The 19,173-nt window shown below is 47.1% G+C and overlaps 1 protein-coding gene across 2 annotated transcripts in view; it reads right to left on the bottom strand.

The window, feature by feature from the left end:
• Positions 1-19,173, bottom strand: part of NOL4L (nucleolar protein 4 like) — a 133,530-nt gene that overhangs the window by 39,386 nt on the left and 74,971 nt on the right. Inside the window, exon 1 of one of the 2 annotated variants that reach the window (XM_053573959.1) lies at positions 394-494. The exons of the other annotated variant lie outside the window; for it this stretch is intronic. The gene's annotated coding sequence lies outside the window, so the exon portion shown is untranslated. Of the gene's footprint in view, positions 1-393; positions 495-19,173 lie in introns of those variants that run through there. 2 annotated transcript variants of the gene reach the window in all.

Consider the following 19,173-nt stretch of genomic DNA (forward strand, 5'->3'; position numbering starts at 1 on the left):
GCCCTGGGGCTTTTGGGCAGCCCTAGACCCCGGTGAATCCCTTCTCGGTCGCTCGGTTCCTGGGGGACGCGGGTACTCGTTGGGCGGGGCTGCCAGGCCTGGGGATTCAGTCACCCGGGCGGTGGGAGCCAGATCCTGCTCTGGGAAAGCCAGGCACGTGGCAGGCTCTCTGCCTGGGCCCCAACCCCCACCTCAGGGCCCCCCTCCCTGTCTCGATCAAGTTCAAGCTCGAGCTCCTCGGCGCGCTGCCCACCGGCTGCCCCCTCCCCCCTATCCGCACCACCTCGCCTCTTCACTCTTCCTTTGTCTCTTTCCCACCACTTAGTTTACTCCCTCCCCTGCTGTCCTCTCCCCGCCTCCCTGCGGGCTCCCGACTGTCCAGGAGCCGCTCACCTGTTCGACCCAAACATTTTCGATCCCGAGCGCCCGCAGCCTGCTCGGCGCCCCGGTCCGCGGGTCACTGTGCTCCACCAGACCGCACGGTGCGGGACCCGGAGGGCTCGCAAGCTACAGTTGCAAAGTAAGGGGATGAGACCGAGAAGCTGCTCCATCTCAGACCTGGGCGCGCACTGTCGGCGGAGGCAGTGTCGCCGAGAGGGAAGACCCACGCGGGTCAGAGACGCGATCCTCCCGGCCCGCGGCCCTTCTCGGCCCGGGCTGCAAGAGAAGACGCGATGGGGCGTCGCGGCGTGTGGTGGGCTGGACCTCTGAGCAACCTCGGACCGAAGCCGTAGCGCGCAATTAGACCCGACGGGGAGAATGGGTCAGGGGCAGATGCCCCCTTGTCCAAACCCTCCGTTACAACACGTGAGCCTAGAAAAAGCTTGTGCTTTCACACGAGGGGGAGCTACCCTCGTGCAATTCCTTGGGAAAATGGCAAAAAAACCCCACAACCCCCAATAACGGCCCCACCTCCTTATTTTTCTGTTCGCATACGAAAAGGAGGGCAATTTCTACTGACTTCTTCACGCTACAATTCATTCACAGCGGAACCAGCGGAGAAGAGAAAACGAGACAGCCACAGCGATTGTTTGCAATTTTGAAACAGACTGCCTTTAACCATCCAACTTTTTTTCTGTAAAAAGCCTTTTTCTTTCTTCCTCTGAAAGCTTTGCATTGTGAACAATCTGCGGTAAACGGCGCTCCCTCTACAGGTGCGAGTTGGAAGTACAGCACCACAGGTTCCGAGGGGTGTTCGCCCATCAGAAAAATTAAAAGATGACAATACAGCAAATTACCCGCATACAGTCTTCCTTCCGCGCACGCTAACGATTTTTCTGTCAATATGAAACTCACACTTTCTTTTAAAAGAGAGTTTAAACACCATGTTATTCATCAACACCTTTTTATTTCTGAAATCGATTCACTCGCCTCAGTTTTCTGTTAGATCTTCTCATCCTTTGGAGTGTAGGGCAGTTTGAAGGCGTCATTACCTCAACCACCACACGTGTTGGTGTCCAGGAATGATTTTTAGAATGAATTCGTGGCCTCAACTGTTCACTTCATCAGAGAAATGTGTTTCCAAAGGGAGACCTGTCCTTCCTCCCTCTGAAAATGAGATAATTCAGGCTCGGGATTTCTGGAGACTTTTGACTTCTCCTGGCCTGAGTTACTACTTCACAGCAGTGGCGGACATCTGGCCTTGAAATATAAAGCCAAATCCAACTGCAGTTCAAAGGTGGAACTGAACCCAGATAATCCACCTCTTCTCTGACTAATAAAAGAGAGCAAGTGCCGCCCAGGAGGGCAGAGCAGTGATTTTCTCTAGGCATGAAATGTGAACTCATTTACCATCCCTGAGATAAAACAGTCTCAGCCCTGCTCAACCTGCAGAAAGCAGCTGAGAGCCCTGCAGAAACCTGGCTGTTTAGCAGCACTGTGAATTAGGTGAGTTTTCCCGTGCGCTGGAGCCCACAGAAATCTCCCTTATTCCTGCAGGAGCTGCCACTCCTCAAGTAACCTTGTATAGATTATTTTCTGTGTCCTTGTGCCACTAAACAACTCCCTCTATCCTTAAAGTGGCCACAGCATGGGTCCCAACAAGGAATTGGGTGACCTAGTTTCTTGACCACCACTTCTCCCAGTGATGTGTCCCTTCTTCAGGCCCCAGCCTGGTGGGAGATGTCAGCAGAGAAAGCTGCTCCCATGTGCAGCTCATGTCACATCCAGCTTGTACAAACAGTGGGTGCTTTTGTAAACAGGTGATTGGCATATGCTCTTAGGGAGCTTCCTGAGCAGCAAAGTGGAGGCCTGGCCATGGGACCCAGGGGTGTATGCTACTATTAGGAATAACAGGATCTTAGTGTGATCAGAGTGGGCACTCTTCAAGCATGTCAAAGCATTAAAAAACCCATTTATCCCCACAAATTGCTTATTAATGCTGGGAAAGCGTACCTGCATAATGGAACTATCTGACACCTCCCAACCATGTGACCAAATTCAACAGTCCCCAAAGTGGGGCCACCTGACATGATGTGCTCACCTGCTAAAAGGGTGCAGAAGACACAGCGTCACCTGTGCCGTCTGTTCCCTCAACACAGTTCACACCTGAATGTGATTGGGAGGTGGCAATCGGACAGGAAATCAGGAGAAACTCTACAACACAATAGCCCAAGCATTGTTGTCACTAATTTCTCTGTTCTAAACCATGAGACTAAAGAGAAATAACTAAATGCAATGCGCAGGATGTAAGGAGTGAGGTGGAGATAAGGGGTGGGGAAGATGGACAATGGAGGCGAGGGTGGGCCCTGGCCTGAGCGGTCATGTAGGTGCCTCCCAGGTACAAACTGACATGTCCTGACTCCTAGATGGCAGATATTGACAGCCAGGTGAAGACCTGGGGTCACTGTCTTCCTGACAGGGGACAGCTGGTGTAAAGGCCTTGAGGAACAGAAAGGTGACCAGCATTGCTACAGCAATGTGGGCATGGGAGAGAGCAGCAGGGCCTGCCTTGAACACCACCTGGAGGTGTGTAGGTTTTATTCTAAGAGCGAAGAAATGATGCAATCTAAATTACATTTTTAGATTACGGGAGATGAAATTATAAAGGAGCAAGAATGGTCTCAGGTTAACCGGTGAGAAGATCAAATGGAAAGAGTCTAGCCAAATAGGATGGGTTCAAGTCCTGGCTCTGAAACTAGACAAATGACTTTCTTTTTTGTTTGTTTGTTTGTTGCAGCTGTCATTGTTGCTTTAGCTGGCCTGGGCTGGGATCGAACCTGCCAGCCTCGGTGTATGTGGTGGGTGCCCTACCCACTGAGCTACGGGCGCCACCCAACAAGTGACTTTGAATACCATACCTAAACCTCCCTAAGCCTCAGTTTCCTCATCTATTATAGTAGATCCAAATTTTCCCCTTTGATATTACATACTGTGGTAGCCATGAAGAGCCTTACTTCCTGGTGTAACACCCTAGTTCCATCACACTGCACAGGGCTGTGGAACCAATGGGGTGTTGTGGAAATGAGGGTGTGTGACTGCTGAGGCTACATCTTAAAAGGCAACTCCCTCTTCTCCCCCAGAGGGAGTACTTGGTAAATGGTAGCTTTTATCATCATCATCAGGATTGTACATTTTCTCAACTGTAAATGCCGTCCAGTTTACCCTGCCAGAAGCAGTACCTGGCATTCTATTTCACTGCACTCCCGTAGGTGCTTACTATTAGCAATCTCTTTTGTCTTTGCCAATCTGGGAAGCGAAAAATGGTGACTTACTTTCCTTTGCCCCTTTTCATTTGGGAATGTAAGTACATGTTTCTTTGTACCAAGTGTGTTGGCCACTTGTATTTTTTTTTTTTTTTTTTGCAATTTTTGGCTGGGGCCCAGTTTGAATCCGCCACCTCTAGTATATGGGGCCGGTGCCCTACTCCTTTGAGCCACAGGCACCGCCCAGCCACCACTTGTATTTATATATATATATTTGAGAACCTGTTCACATCCTTCACCCATATCTGTTTGAATTGTTCATCTATCTTTCTTTCTCTTTCTTTCTTTCTTTTAAGAACTCTTTGGGAAGGAAGGAAATGAACCTCTTGTCATATATTTTGCAAATACTAAGTTTTCCTTTTGTTATCTTTTTATTTTGTTTATGATAGGTTTTTTCAACCACATGGAAATTTTACAATTTTATATATTCCAATTAATTTTTTTTTTTCCTGTAGGGCTTTGGGGTTTCAGGTCTAAACAAAATTGTTTTGTTCTTTTTTTCCCACTCTAAGATTATAAAGGTAATTCATCTGTGTTTTCTTCTGGAACATTTATATCTTCATCACATTTAAATCTTTATTCCATCTGTAATTTATCTCTATGAAACGGAGACCTAGCTTATATCTTTCTAAATGGCCATCCAATTATCTCAGTACTAACCTCTAAGTAAAAATAACTTGTGTTTATCCACTGGTTAGAAAGGCCATCTTATACTACACTTTTCCATTATTTTTGGAATCGTTCATTCTATTCTATTGGTCTTTCTATTCCTGTCTCAATATTGTAACTTTAAAATATGTTTTGGGTGGTACCTGTGACACAAGGAGTGGGGTGCCGGCCCCATGTACTGGAGGTGGTGGGTTCAAACCTGGCCCCAGCTAAAAAAAAAAAACAAAACACTGCAAAAATAAATAAATAAATAAATAAATATATGTTTCCATCTCTGATAGGACTAGCACTCACCTCTACCCAAATCCCCATGAACTGTCCCTCCTTCCACCATAACAAGGACAATTAAACCAGTTTCACAGCAAAGGGATTCTCCAGGTGCTGCTCAGTTAGGGAGAAAAGAGGATGTTTCTCCTGAGGGGGATGGAGGGGAAGGTCCCTGGAAGAGGTGACATCTACTCTGAACCAAACAAGATGGGAGGAATGCCACAAGTGGAAAGAGGATGACAGAGGGAGCTTCACACACACTTGGATTCAAAAGGTTTCATCTGTGGGTTGGGCAGTAGCTCAGCTTATCCATTCATTCTAAACATTAGCTGATTTTTGCACAGCTGGCTGCCACCTCAGAGTCAGTTTGACACTTTTGCTGAAATCTAGGAGAAATAGTCCAGTGCTATTTCCTCATTCCTTCTCTATTTAGATAAATTTCCCATTAGGAATATAACTAAATGAGCCTGATTCATTGAAATAAGACTCTCCTAAAAACCATGACAAAAGGTAAAAATCACAATTTCATTATTCTCCTTTTTAGAAATGTCTTGGTTTATAATATCATTAAATGAAGCTCTGGTGATGTCACTCTCTTAATCCAAAATCTTCAGTAGCTCCCAGTTACTGGCAGAAGTAAGTTATAGCTCTCTCTGGACAGGGATTTGAGGCCTTCTGCAGCCCTGCTGGTCTTACCTCCTTTGTTCCTCTATGAGAACTCTGCTGCAGACAGACTCACCATTTTCTGTCCCCCCAGTCAGTCATGACTGACCCCTCCACGCCTTTGATCATGCATGCTTTTAGATATGTGTTTTTTCCATAGACAGTACAGAGCCCCTACATGTGCCAGGTACCATGATAAGGGCAGGTGGCACAGCAATGAACAACATAGATGCAGGTTTGCCCACAAAGAGCCTACCAGCCAGCAAGGAAAAAACAGACATTAAACAAATGACCACATGGATTCTTGATCTGTGTGCTGGCCACAAGAGGTGTATTCAGTTTGTACTTGACAATAATGAGACCTGCTAGGAAGTACCAAAGGTGTGGGGAGGACAGTGGATCTGGGAGGGCTCCACTGAGCAGGTGGCGTTGAAGTTGGGCATTGAAGGGTGTGTGGGTGTTCACTAGGTGGAAAGGTGCCTGGACTGTCAACAAAGATACCTTCAAGGCCCCTCCGACTTCGGAGTGCCACATTGACAGAACACTGGCTGGTGGCAGGTCTAATTAGTCTGCTGTCACTTAATATGCTTGTGGTACTTCCTGGTTCCTGCATTATAACTCATTTCCCCAGCTGGACCCTACACTCTTAGGGCTGGAACAGGTTCCTGGATAGCAGAGTCTCCGACTCTGCATCCTGGAGGGACTCACCACTTCCAGCCTGGCCCTGAAGTCTTTGACAGAGCTGTGAACTAAACATCCTGTCCTGAACATGGGCCACACTTTGTAGCTCCTGCCTCCTCTCTATTCTTCCCCAGCTTACCTTTGGAGTGGCTCGGCCAAAATGCCGAGGCCAGCCAGAGCCCAGCACTCTCCCACTCCTAGGTGTATACACAACAAAATGAACACAGACATCCCCTGGAGAACACACGCGAGACTGGTCCTGGCAGCGCTATTCACAACAGCCCCCAGCAGGCACTACCCAACTGTCCACCAGTGAAGGCTGGGTAAACCCATGATCATCAGTTCCCCTAAATCAGCGGTTCTCAACCTGTGGGTCGCGACCCCTTTGTAACAATGAAAATACATCGTGGCATTAGAAAGGTTGAGAACCACTGCCCTACATCGTGCACGAAAAGGAACTGACTCCTGACTCATGCTACATATGGCTAATGCTCACACACTTACGTTTGTGAGTAAAGGAGCACACCCTGTACGTTCCATTTATATGAAGTTCTAGAACAAGCAAAACTAACCTATATTACTACAAGTCAGAACAGTGGTCACCTTTGCTGGCGATAGTGACTGGAAGGGTCACCAGGAGTCTCTGGGTGGGGACGGTGTTGTTTCTTCATCTGGTGATTGGTCACAGGAGAGGGGGTCAGTTTGCAGAAATGGACTGAGCTGTCCACTTGGCGATACGGGCTCTCTTCTGTATGTGTGTTATACTCCAGTGAAAGTTTACAAAAGGAAAAAAGCCAGGCCAGCTCCCACGGCTGAGCAGCCCACTCTGTGCCAGGAGCCCATGCTGGGTGGTGTGTGTGTTAGCTTATTTACTCTGCCAAATAACAAGGCTGGTATTAATTGCCAGTGTGCACATGAAAACTAGGGACTTCTGGGAGGAAGAGTAAGTGGCTCACCTAGTCACCCAGTAGTGAGGAAACTGGCCCTCAGAGATTGTCACAGAGCTAGGAACCAGTGGCCATGCTGGGGTTTGAACTGAGGTGTGCAGGTGGCCCCTGCTACTGTCAGACCCCCGAGCCGGACCATGTGGAATGTACTTCACTGACCTGCAGTGGAGCAGAAAGAGGAACCCAGCAGAGCGAGCCAGAGGTTTCCCTCGGGGTGGGGAATGGGCAGGGGCTGCTCCCAGGTGCTCGGACCCTGGTGGACCCCTGGGCTTCTTGATACAAACCCTGAGGGAGGCTGAGACTTGGAAGCCCCATGGAGTGCAACTAGCTGGCCCTGTAGCAGGTGATGGTTCCTCTGCAGGCTCTGAGACACTAACTTACCCATTCCAAGGAAACCACACTGGGAAATGGGGCAAGTTACCAAGAGAAAGGGGCAGGCAGCATCTCCTGCTTCAACCCTAGCTCCCTTCATGGCAGCGCCCACAGGTGTGGGGGATGGGGTGAGGTGGGGCAGCGGGTGAAAGGCTCTAAAGCCAGAACTGCTGCAGAGACTGTTCTGGTGTCTGGATCCAGGGAGCGGAGGATGGGCAACAGATTCTGTTTGCATTCACACCCTTCTTCGGCCTGGCCTAAGACTTGGTTTTCTCATCTTTAAAATGGGGGAATAACAGGAACTTATTTTTGAAGGCTGCCGTGAGTGGTGCCTAACTGGTGGCACCTGCCCAATCCCTAATTCTGGTTAATGATGCTGATGTGAAACCTAGGTTACGTAACAATACAGCCATCAGTCAGCAAGTACAGATGGGCCCCTACCAGGCCTGATGCGGCTGCAGGGACGGAGTGGCGAGAAAAGCAAACCTGGCCTGTCCCTGTGGAGCTGCTTATGCTGGTGCCACTGTGGCCTCTGCCTCTTCCTTCCCTGCCTGTCACCCTCTTCTCCCTTCTCTTCTCCAAGCCCTTCCCTTGGGAAATAAAGTGTTCATGTAGGAGGGATTTGGGCTGTCTTTCCCACTAATGGTATGACATCAGAAAAAATTGCTTAAGCTCCCTGAAGCCAAGCCTGTTTCCTGTGTTGGGAGGAGTTGAGTCCTGTGTCTGCGAGGTCTCTGGCATGCAGAAGGCCCTGAGCCACGGTTGTTCTTGTTGTCCTTGCCTTACACTCTTTGCTTCTCCTTGCTCCCCACTTTCCCCGTTTCCTTTCCTTACTATTCTTTTTCCCTGCCCAAGCCTTTGGCAGCCTTAATGCTGGAAGTCATGGTCAAGTTCAATTAATGGTGCCCAGGCCACAACAGATACTGTGGACTAGTTTACTTGGCACCCAGAACCAACATTTTCCTTTGTCCTTCTCAATTGTGGAGGGTGGAAAAATGAAATTCTTTCTTTCCCAGCTTCCCTTATAGCTGGGAGGGAGCAAACATGACCCTGTTGTGGCTGATGAGATGTCAAGAAAAGTCTTTCGGGGAAGGAGGTGGGGTAAAGGAAGAGCGGAGAGAGGGAAGGAGGGAGGAAGGTGGGGGTCTCAGTGTGTGACACACCTTTTGGGGGCAAGACACAATTATAAGAGGGACTTTACCTAACAAATACTATAGTGTAGCCAGGTTTCTTATACTCTCAACAAATCCCCAACCAAAAAAAAAACAGAAGTCTTTTGGCAACTTTCTGGGAAGACATTTGCTTTACCCCTTCCCATAGTTTTCTTGCCTGAAATGTGGATAAGATGGTTGAACCAGGAACAGCCAACCTGCAACCATGAGGGAAAAGTCCATGACCTCATAAAGACTCCAACTGCATGTCGCAGATGTTAGCAGCTCCTCCACTGTCTTTGTTTCAGGAGTGAAATAGCCTCATGTTTTTCTTTGCAGTCAGCTGGGTTTTGTACTTGTGGCCAAAAGCATTCCTGACTGGCTCCTGTCTGTGGATGGACTAAAGGGCTAGGCCCTGACAGTCCAATGTGGCCTTTTGTCTAGAGTGTTGGGTCTTTCAAGAGGACACAGGGGTGCTGTGTTCAGACAGCTGCTGTGCACCCTGTGGTGCTTGGTGGCCCACAAGCATTGAGCTCCCTCACCTATGGACTCTGCAGGAGGGAGGTGTGGCAAGGCTACTGCACAGGTGTGCCGGCCACTCCCTCAGCCACAATAGTATCCCAGTTAAAGAGTCTCTTCTGTTCCTATCTTATTTTTTCTTGAAGTACTTAAAGCCATTTAAATCCTCAAGCTTTCAAATGACCGTGGGCCTGGCAAGGCATGGGCTCTGTAACCCATGTTCTACCACGGAGAACTCAGCTCACCCCAGCACCCTAGCCCAAAGCCCAGGGCTGTCCAGGCCCTGCTACTGGGATAGTGAAGGAAGGACAAGAGCTGCTTGGGATGAGAGGGCCGGTGGAGAGCTCCGGGCCCCTTGCCTGGCTTTGCCAGCAACATGCCTATCTGATGCTCTCCCTCCCCAGAAGAGAGGCCCTTGAAGAAAGGGCTCTTCTGTCAAAAAGCAAGTTTTGAAAACCACAGAAGTCTGACCCAAACCTGCTATTCCAGTAATAGGGAAGCTGTAGCCCAGAGAAGTGAAAGTTAGGCAGCTGCTCAGGGACAGGACCACACCTAGAACCAAAGTCGCTGGACTCTCTCTTGGGGGTTCATCCCCGCTTGCTATGACACCTGGTTAAGGCCCCACTGTCCTTTGGCAGAGGAAGATGCATGACCCTTTACTTTGCACACCACCAACTTTGTACCCAGCTGACAGGCCCCGTAAGCACTGTCCTCTGTAGACTACTCAATCTTGTCAAAAGCATATCTCCCCTTCACTCCTTCCATTCAAGCCCCCTTCTGTTCCTACCTCAGGGCCTTTGCACTTGCTGTCTGTGCTGCCTGGAAGGCCCTTCCCTCTTCATCTCCACAGGGCTGACCACTGCTCGTCATTCAGGTCTTGGCTCAGATCCCACCTCAGAGAGGTCTTCTCATCCAGAGGCACAGTCTGTCATCTTATTGGATTTTATTTAATTCTCTGCCCCAAACTTCTCACTTTTGCACATTTTTTCATACTGATTTATATGTCATCTCTACTGACTGTGAGGTGCTGAAAATAGGCACTTTGTCTCATTCACTGTTGTGTTCCCAGCGCTTGGAGGGGCATCTAGCACATAGTAGGAACTTAAATGATTTTCAAATGAACAGAGGAAGAAATCTCTTGAAAACTACACAACTCAGTGTCGGGGGCCAGGGTCTGCTGGGCAGAAGCTGTGGGCCTCTGTCTCTCAATCTGAAAGGGGCAGGGAGTCACCCGCCTGCAGGGGTCCACGCCTAGGCACCCCAAGCAAAACAAAGCAGCCAACACAGAGTACAGTGCAACACAGCACCTCCCACCCTCAAAAAAAAAAAAAAAGCCAGTTAATGAGGTAAACACAATCACAACCAGGAAAAAGCTTGGCCATGCTTCTTCGAGTCCACCAAAGCCATTATCTCTAATTGATCTCCAGACATCAGCCGCTGAAGCGTCTGAAACCCTCCTGCATCTTCCAGGTCTGGTTACAAAGCCCTGGCCCACCCACCTACCCACTGAGTGGAGTCAGGTCTCCTGGAGCCTCTTTTCACTGGGGTTGTGGGGGCCTTGAGGGCCCCTGCAGGCTGACAAGAGTCAGGGTAGGTCAGGACCCTCTGTGAAAGCCACAGTCACTGGAAGCTCAGCTGCCTTAAGTGGGAGGCTCAACAAATCCATCAGAGGACTCACTCGCAGGGAAAAAAAAAAGAGAGAGAGAGCAACAAAGCCCAGCGAGGGCTGGAGGAAGCACCTTTCCCAAAACATCATCCCACTAGCTCTGAGTGAAAGAGGTACCCCAAAACTGGAGTCAGGAGTTTAGCTGTCAACATAACAAAACAAAGCAAGACTTAGCCACGAGACCACAAATCCTCTCTGGGTCTCAGTCAGGCTGGGCCCACAGTCTGGGGGGGTTACAAGGTTGGCCATGGGTTCAGGGACCATCTGGATGTGTCAGGCCGCTTCTTCCTGGCCCAGCCCAGGAAAGACACCTCCTTTCCTGTTGGAGTTCTCTTGTCCTTAGAGACAGAGCCAGGAGTCAGCTACCCAGGCTGCCTTTCAGGGGCGTGGACAGCTGGGGCCCTGCTGCCTCCCTCATGGAGGCGCAGGCAGCGGCTCCTGACCTCCATCTGAGCTTCTCCCTTGACACAGATGAGGCATCCTTGGGCCAGCCCCGCATGCGGATTGCAGCTCTTCTTGCCTGTGTCAGTACATTATGGGCGCTGCGTGCATTTTTTCCCCAGATAATGAAGCTGAACGGCCACCTTGGCACCCTTGCATTTGTGGGGGCGGATGTCTACAGCAGGAAGGGGACCATGAGCCCTTGGAGGGGGGAATCTACGGACTGTCGAGGCCCTGGCTTCCGGGACAGGGCGCTGCTTGTTTTCCATTTCTTTCCCACACTGCCTCAGTGGGGGCAGGAGGAAGAGGGACACAGGCCTCTCTGAACCCAGGCTGCCCTCCAAAGGAAAGCAAGTGCTTATTTTCTTTGGGTATTTGGAAACTGTATCAAGTTTCTAGAAAGCAATGGATGTTCAAAAACATATATTGATCACAAAAATAACGCCCTACAACAAAAGATGTCTGACAAGGAGCTTTTCGTGCCTCTCTCTGTCCTCTCAAAAAAAGGTTCTGAGAAATCATTCCCTCTCAAGTTGAGAAAGCCCCTATTTTGCCTGACACCCTTTTAAGAGGAAGGCTGGTCTGTGTTTATAGCCCCAGATTCCCATACTGGGACAGTGGTGCTTCTGGCTCACCAGCCACCCCTGTTTGTCGGTGAACAAAGAAGCCTGAGGTGAAAGCGTCTCCGTTTAATGCTCGTGTGGTCAGATCTGGGCCTCTGCATGCAGCATTCTCCCACCACCAAGAAGGGGCTACAAAAACACAGTAGAACCTCTGTGGCTGACCACCTCCTTCCATTGGCCACCTCCTTAAACTGACCTAATTTCCACAGACTGGACACACAACACATACATGTATCAGTACAGTAGGCCTAGTTCCTTATGTTGATCCGTTTGTTACAGTCCTTTGGGTGGTCAACTTACAGAGGTTCTACTGGGTTTAGGGCCAAGTCCTGAGGCTCGCACCTGTAATCCCAGCTACCTGGAAAGCTGAGGCAGGGGGGAGCACTTGAGCCCAGGAATTTAAAACCAGCCTAAGAAACATAGTGACACCCCACCTCTAACATACATGAATAAACAGCAACAACAAAAAATGTTTAGGCATTAGACAAACATTTTTTCTTCAAAGTAACTTTTTTTCCAGTAAAACTTTTTTTGAAAGGCCAACAAAGAGGGAACTATTCTTACTACATATGAAAACATATAATAAAGTCTTCTACTTAAAACAATGTGCTGCTCATTCATGGATAGTCAGAGAGACCAATGGACTAAATAGAAGTAGCTTCTGTTTTGAATGGAAATTTAATAAATTATAAAAGTGGCATCTCAAACCAGTGGGGAGAATGGATTATTTTATAAATGATGCTGAGACAAAGATTAACCAGGATCCTATCTGAGAATATACCAGAATACACTCCAAATGGATCAAAGATTAAATATAAAAAAATGAAAATATCTATATATTTTTTTTGTTCTGTCAGCTGAAAAGGCCCTACATGGAAGGTTACATTATGTGTGCACACATAGTGTCTAGGTCTTGGGGTTTTTTTTGAGACAGTCTCACTTTCTTACAACTGGTAGAGTGCTGCGCTATCATAGCTCACAGCAATCTCAAACTCTTGGGCTCAAGTGATCCTCTTGCCTCAGACTCCCAGGTAGCTGGGACTACAGCCACAATACCCGGCTATTTTTTAGAGACAGGGTCTTGCTCTTGCTCTTTCTCAGGCTGGTCTTGAACTTGTGAACTCAAGAGATCTATAAGCCACAGCCTCCCTGAGGGCTGGGATTACGGTATGAGCCACTGCGCCTGGGGCCTCTAGGTCTCGGTTTTTAATAGGATTCTCCAACAAAAATAATCAGAGCTCCTTGAAGAAATGACTGATTCTAGGATTGGGACAGGAAATATACAAGATCAGTCTAGAGCATTTCATAGGAAGTAAAGAAATACTTTATTAAAAAACAAGAAACAAAAACACCCACAATGTTGCTAAAAGTTGAAAGAGAACTTGAAAAGAGCACAGAAGCCCACTGAAAAAGTTTCCAATGGTCAAAGCTAGAACAATTTGAGCAACAAAATCTTATAATATTAAATTACAACCCAAAAGATAAAATAATAGCCATGAGTCCATAATTACATAACTGACTGAATAAATTAACAAGTGGGAGGAGGGGACACATCTCCTATGCACGAGAATTCTAAATAATTTGTGTAGATAATTCACCCTCAAAAAGGGAGAGCATGCCTTGCTAGGTGTGGGCTTCCTTTCAGAGAGGACAGCGTGGAAGAGGGAGGACGGGAAAGTAACTTTACAGTGGAGAGACCTGACAAACATTAGAGGGTCATAGCCAGGTGTGAATGGTTGAGTCATAAATCATGTTGATAGTACATACCCTTGCTGTGATGTGATGAAAATGGTCTTCCTCCTAATAACCCATAATCCCAGTTTATATGGCGAGAAACATGAGACAAATTCCCTCCTGCAAAATGCACAACCAGGACTCTGTTAAAGCCATCAAAAATAAGGAAGTCTGAGAAATGGTCACAGCCAAGAGGGGCCCAAAGAGACATGACGACTAAACATGTTATATCCCACATGGAACCTTGGAATAGAAAAGGACATTAGGCAAAAACTAGGGAAATCTAAATCGACTTCAGTTAATATACTGTATCAATATAAGTTTATTAATTGTAACAAATGTAGCATGCTAATGTAAGATGTTGCTAAGAGGGGAAAGTGTGTGTGTGGGTAATGTAGAAACTTGGTACCATCTTCCCAGTTCTTCTGTAAATCTGAAACTATTCTCAAAAATAGTCTATAAAAAAATGAAAACATAAAAGTACAAAAAGAAAACATGGGGGTGGAGTGGAGTTAGCCTTTTTAAGCCAAAGGCAGAAGTTATTGAAGGAAAAAATTGGTAAGTCTGCGTGCGTACAAACAAAAGCCACAAGACACACATAGCATAAGCAAGATCAAAAGATAAAGGCTGAAGGAAGGGGAAAAAGAGGCAATGACTAACTCCGGGGGATCAATAAGAAAGAACATAAGCATAGTGTGCAAATTAGGCCAGCTAAGAATCATATGTAGAGGGTCATAATAATATAAATAATGAAGAGTGATGATTTATCTAAATTAAGAGGTATAGATGTACTCTCAGGGATGAAGGAAGGAGAAATAATAAGAGTGTTTATGAGAGTGTGTAAAAGTATAAATACCAATCTCCTACCGCAAGAAATTAGCAACAACCACAATAAAAACCCAACTGGAAAAGACAAGAACAGCTGGGTGCAGTGGCTCACGCCTGTAATCCTAGCACTCTGAGAGAAGGAGGTGGGTGGATCACTTGAGCTTAGGAGTTCAAAACCAGCCTCAGCCAGAGGGAGACCCCGTCTCTAAAAAATAGCTGGATGTTGTGGCAGGTGCCTTTAGTCCAGCTGCTCAGGAGACTGAGGCAAGAGGATCGCTTGAGCCCAAGAGTTTGAGGCTGCTGTGAGCTATGTGGCCACAGTACTCTACTGAGGGTGACAAAGTGAGACTGTCTCAAAAAAAAAAAAAAAAAAAATCAAGAACAGTATAAGCAAGGTTGCTGTGAACTATGACACCATGGCACTCAATCCCTAGGTGACTGTGACTGAGTGAGATTCTGTCTCAAAAAAAAATGAAAAAAAAAAACATAAAAGAACAGTATAAGCAGCTTATGTAGAAACAGGAGTTAAATGGCAGAAGAGATAGCTAAAAGATAAGAAAGAAAAGAGGCCTCTCTGGGGAGTAGAAACTGAACTGGGAAGCTGGGTCAGGGTCTGTGGTTTTTCTATGTGATTAAAAAAAAAAAATGTACCAAATAATAAAAGTAAAATGAATGTATTCTGGGAGGCCGAGGCAGGAGGACTGCTTGAGCCCAGGAGTTTGAAACTGCAGTGAGCTACGATGACAGCACTGCACTCCAACCTAGGCAAAAAGAGTAAGACTCTGTCTTAAAAAAAATTATAATAAATAAATAAAAATAAAGGGCCATCTGAGCAGCTATTGCTGAGGGTGAGCGGCCCTGGGGTTATGCAGCCACTCCAACTGCATGTCCTCTACGGCAGAAACACTCCAAGGATCATTCTCTGCCTGGAGAAATCCAAACATCAGCCTCAGTCAAGGTCAGGATTTCAGTTGCTTTTTGTTTTCTTGCTGCAGAACAAACCTTCCACAGTGCAGGAGATTTACTAAGACTGGAAGAGTTTTAGGCCATAGATTTTCAGATCTTAAAAATGTGGCCGATGGTGTTTCAGGCCTTCCCTAGGCTCTCAGGGTGGCAAGCTGGGGTGCCGTGGCTCAGCAATATAACAAGTGGGAGAAGTGCTGATCATGGAGGCCTGTCAAGGCTGTCTGAGAGGAGGTGAGAGATGGAGCAAGAGAAGGAAGCCAGGCCTGGCTTAAAATCTCACGCCTTTAATCCTAGCACTCTGGGAGGCCGAGGCAGGTGGATTGCTTGAGCTCACGAGTTCGAGACCAGCCTAAGCAAAAGCAAGACCCTGTTTCTACTAAAACTAGAAAAACTGAGGCAAGAGGATCACTTGAGCCCAACAGTTGGAGATTACTGTGAGCTATGATGCTACGGCACTCTACCCAGGGCAACAGCTTGAGACTCTGTCTCTAAATAAATAAATAAATAAATGAATAAATAGATAAATAAGAGAAGGAAGCCAGTAGTTGGCCAGTAAGGCCAGGAGTTGGAAGGAAGACAGTGGGACAGGCAGTAGGAGGCTGGGAAGTGAGAAGACCGTGGTGACCTCAGCAGGGAGCCCAGGAGGGAGAGAAGAAGGGGGACGAAAATGTAAGTGGCTGAGGCAGCACGCCCCATATCCTCACAAGTGTCACAGAGTCTGACCCAGGTATTGCACATTTCCAGACAGTGGACACGGATGCTCGAAGACTGAAGAGACTGATCTAGAGAAGTAGCAATTGCAAAACAGCAAAATCTGCAAAACAGCAAAAAGAAACTGAAGATACCAAAGATATGCTGAGGGCTGCCTGTCGTGGTGAAGTCTAAGGTGCTGTCTATGTTTAACTAGACCAGCTGACCTTCTCCAAGGGCAGACCTCTGCGGTTAAGAGGCTCTGAAGTCTTACTGGGAAACTCTGCCTTTGATCATTATGAAATATCCCACTTTGCCCTAGTCAATGCTTTTTTCCTCCTGAACATTTGTTTGACATTAATAACATCGCTCCTTCCTTTTTTGTTCTTGTTTTCATTTTCCTTTTGTGTCATTAAAAAAAAAAATGTCTCTTTTAAATCCTAAATGGTGGGATTTTTGTCATTTAAGAAAGCCCATCTGTGTAATAGAATTTAACTTATTCACATTTATTGTGATTTAATGATATTTGGTCTTGTTCCTGTTAGCTTACTCTTTGTCTATTTATTATGCCTCTTTTTTGGTGGTTTCTTCTATTCCCCATTTAACCACTCTTGCTGGACTGATTGAGTTTTGTTTCCTTTATGTTTTCTACCTGTTTAGATGTTCTACATTCTATTTCTATTCTATGGAGATTACTATTTAACTTTAAAAAGACCCTTCTCCTTCTTTAAGAGATGACCAAAGGTTGTACACACTGAGGCACATGGCAACATTTCCCTTCTGCTGTTTCTCCCCTGAACTCTCACCTCACCTGGGCTATAGGACAGCCTGAGAAAGAGGAGAAGGAAATCATTATTACTATCCGACTTCTATACCTGGGTGTCCAAGTCAGCACTCAGGGGTTCTCCCTGGGTTCAGAACCTTGAGTCAGGCACTGTTTGAGTAAATGACAGGCTCTCACTGTAACCTGTTACATCTGCCCATATTGGGGGGGGGTCTTTCTTGGCAGGGAGGGGGTTGAGAGTGTTCAGGAGAAAAAAAGAAAAAAGATAATAATTAAAAGGTGAATGTGGTTAGCTAAAAAAGGTAGGAACATCTCCGATGTCCATGGACAGATGAATAGATAGACTGAATGGAATATTATTGGGGCATAAGAAGGAATGAAGTTTGGTACGCTACGACATGGATGAACCCTGAAGACGTTCTGTTAAGTGAAAGCATCCAGACACCCAAGGACAATTATTATATGAGTCCACTTATATAACATACCTAGAATAGCCCAATTCATACAGACAGAAAGTAGAACATTGGTGCCAGGGGCTGGGGGAGGGAGGAATGCGGAATTATTGCTTAATGGCTACAGAACTTCTGTTTGGGGTAATGAAAAATTTTTGGAAATAGCTAGTGATGGTTGCACAACACTGTGATATATTCCATGTCACTATATTATGTATTTTTCAATCGTTAAAATGTTGAATTTTTTGTTACATGTATTTGCCACAGTCTTCTTTTTTTTTTTTGAGACACAGTCTCACTCAGTCACCCTGGGTTGACTGACATGGATATTATTGTAGCTCACAATAACCTCAAACTCTTGGGCTCAAGTGATCCTCTGCCTCAGTCTCCCAAGTAGCTGGGACTACAGGTGCCCACCATAATGTGTGGCTAGTTTTTTATTTCTTAGTAGAGATGGGGTCTCACTCTTGCTCAGGCTGGTCTTGAATTCCTGAGCTCAAGCAATCCAGCCACCTCAGCCTCCCAGAGGGCTGGGATTACAGGTGTGAGCCACTGCACCGAGGACCACGATTTTTTTGAAAAGTGAATACGGAGTGTTTTTCAAGGTGAGCTTGTTTTCTCTTCCACTTAGGGAGGTGGAAGCCTGCAGAAGTTCCTGCTCGTGATCCTGACCTGGCTCTGCAGGGAAGGGGCTTCTCAGCTTCCCTCGCCTGAGCCCTCTCTGCTTATCCCGATCCCATTTTAAAAATAAGCCAGTGTCCCCTGAACTGCCTGGCAGGTTTCCAGCCCCTTCTCCTTTCCATCCTGGGTGACAGCCCCACGGCTGTCCTGTCCCCTCTATTAAGAAGAAAAAACTCTTTGAGAACAGCCACCATCTTGCCCATTTTTTTTTTTTTTTTTTTTATAGTTTTTGGCCAGAGGCAGGTTTGAACCCGCCACCTCTGGTATATAGGGCCGGCGCCCTACTCCTTGAGCCATAGGCGCCACCCCATCTTGCCCATCTTTATGGTCCTGGTCTCTTATACTGGTCAGTCCATGTGCTATGAAACAAATGTAGAATATTACCATCGACAGCAGTGTGGTCACCAAGATTTCCTCTGTGTTCCTAATGTGTCAGCATGGTGCTGAGCGCTTCCCTTGCTGAGTGTCATCTAGTTCTTTGGAAAGCTCTATGAGGTAGGTGTATTAATGTTACTCTCAAGTAACTATTGAGGAAAAAGAAATACAGAGAGGTGAAGCAACTTGCCCAAAATCACACAGCTTGTGGTGGTAAAGCTGGTACTGTTAGCCTGACTCTGTGGTCCTTGGCTTAACAAACTGAAGGGGGCAGGTATGCTTGAGCCCTGGCCAGGTGCTGCTCCACGCTGGCTTGCTTTCAGGCACCAGAAGGCCAATAATTTGGAGACGACGCGGCCTGCATGGAGACCACTGACCCTGCAAGTCCCACATTTGTGCCCTGAGGAAGGGAGGCCCATCCCTCTTTCACAGGTCCCCCAGGACCCAAGGAAAACTCTGGGCCAGGACAGAAGATAGAGGAGAGGGAGGCCAAGTAATGGCGGCAAGTAAGAGCCTCTGTCGCAGAGGCTTAAACAATGGAGAAGCTCCCACTTCACACACTGCCTGCTGCAAGGACCATTAAAGCCATTAGCGGGACATTAGTGATTAGCTGCTGCTCCCGAGAGGTGGGAGGGAAGGAAGGTGCTGGCAGTCTTCCCTCCTGGACACAGCTCAGAGATGGTGATATTAATATTATAAAAAAAGTAGCTGAGCCAGGGGGTGGGCATCTCTGGCTCTCAGCCTCCACTCCCATAAAATCAAAGCGGGGGCAGCAGGAGCACAGAGGAGTTGTGTCTGCTTCTATATCTGATTTCTTCATGGGGCCTTGGTATGAATACTGTGACCAGGATAATGTGGACATCAAATTACACAGCATTCACAAGGCAGGGCTGATGCCCCGGAAGCTCCCTGACAAGTTCCTGTCCCAGTATTTCTTTATTTTCCTTTTAGGTTGCTCCC

The sequence above is a fragment of the Nycticebus coucang genome, chromosome 21 (assembly GCF_027406575.1).
Source record: "Nycticebus coucang isolate mNycCou1 chromosome 21, mNycCou1.pri, whole genome shotgun sequence".
Taxonomy (NCBI): Eukaryota; Metazoa; Chordata; class Mammalia; order Primates; family Lorisidae; genus Nycticebus; species Nycticebus coucang.